Source organism: Ursus maritimus, unplaced genomic scaffold (assembly GCF_017311325.1).
Source record: "Ursus maritimus isolate PB19 unplaced genomic scaffold, ASM1731132v1 scaffold_39, whole genome shotgun sequence".
Taxonomy (NCBI): domain Eukaryota; kingdom Metazoa; phylum Chordata; class Mammalia; order Carnivora; family Ursidae; genus Ursus; species Ursus maritimus.
This window is the reverse complement of record NW_024426541.1, coordinates 367,633-369,346: the sequence shown is the minus strand read 5'-3', so window position 1 is coordinate 369,346 and position 1,714 is coordinate 367,633. Positions and strand designations below refer to the sequence as shown.

Sequence of the window (1,714 nt, the reverse complement as noted above, 5' to 3'; positions counted from 1 at the left end):
CATTTTTCATTAGTGTTGGTACAACTTACTTAAAAGTTTTCTCTAATTTAGTCTGCATTCACACTCATAGTATGTAAAAGGAGAAGTGTTCTGCCTTCCACAGTGGGGGCAGATGGCAAGCTTGGAAAATGAGACTGGAATTAGAAAATATAGGAATGGAGGTTTAAGTCTTCATAGTCTGTATACTCATAGCTTCAATATAATTGATGGCTCATAGTTTTTACGTTTAGGGAAGGATTATTAATCTATTATATAATGAATTTGTCACAGTGGCGGGGCAATTAGGATTAAGACAGTGGCTGGCAGAATATTTCAGACTGTTTCTACCTGCGCATCTGTTTTGCTTGTGTGGGTTAATTTAGTTGTAAATGTTAATGAAATGATACAGAGGACTAAAGAGCTAGTTAGGAACTAGTTAGTATGTCATCATGAACGTGTAAAAGTTCTTCTACGTCAGGTGATGTTGCATTTTGAAAACCTAGTTGGGATGGATGTGCCATGGCGATCTAGAGGATTTGAATTTATAATTTAACTTAGATAAAGTTATATAATTTTTCACTAATGTCTGAGAAAGTCACAGTGGTTATGATATTGGCTTGAAGCCAGTTGGAGGAGCTTCATTCTGTCCCTTTTTATTTTAAATTTACTTAGGTAGGTTCCTCAAATTTATGAGATGGTAGTGGGCATCCATGTAGTCATTTGCAGTTAGTAGTCATTGGTTCTACTGTCAGTACTTCTCACTTGGATACAAATGCTTCTCAGATTATGAAAACTATTAATATTGCGATTAATAAGATGAACACACCTATGGTTGACATGGTTTTCCATGTTGTATGTGTATCTGAGTAGTCAGAGTAATGTCATGGTATACCTTAAAGGTCAAGAATGTGTTGTACAAAGAAAGTTATGTTAATGCCTACAAATATAAATGTGAAATACATTTTTGCTCAGGTTAAGTGTAACCTGACAATAACGGGAATCAATGAACAAATTTTCCTATAATGGCAAAATGCTCATATTGATAAGACACAATGAAAATGTGCTACTCTATAATATATATCATGGAGAACAATGTGGAATGATAGATTTGCTAGAACATTTCCTGTTTGACCTCTTACTATAAATAAGAAAATAAAACCTAAGGGTCATAGTGTGGCTGGTGAGCATTTAATATTTTCTCCATGGAGGATTGCTAGTGGACTAAATATTTTTATTCCTGTAGGAATGATAATAATCATAAGAACTGATATAATATAGATGTATCAACATCTATAGCTGCTGTGAATATATGGTGAAGTCATACACTGAATCCTAGGAAAACAATGGATATTATAGCTCAGGACATTCTTATATATTAAAGAAGTTGCTTTTTTCCCTGAATAGTATGCAACTATGTGCGAAATTATTGTGTATCCCAGTGGGATAAGAATGCAGACTTCAGGCTAACCAAGAAATCAGAACAAGTGGTTATATAAAATTGGATGCCATCCTGTGAGATTGAAGAAAACAGTGTTTAGGTTGTGGTCTATTAATAATATAATAATTCTGGCTGCTAAAAGTGTGAATGATAGTAGTGAAAGCATAGCTGTAATTAGGACTGGTCAAACAAATAGTGCTGTTTGATATTCAGATATGGCTGGTAGTTTCATATTAGTAATTACAGTAATAAAATTAATGGCACCTACCATTGAGGATATGCCTGCTCAATGTAGGG

The 1,714-nt window shown here is 34.1% G+C and overlaps 1 pseudogene; it reads right to left on the bottom strand.

Moving 5' to 3' along the window:
• Positions 1 to 632: 632 nt before the first annotated feature.
• LOC121100382 overlaps positions 633 to 1,714 on the bottom strand; it is an 8,374-nt pseudogene continuing 7,292 nt past the window's right edge.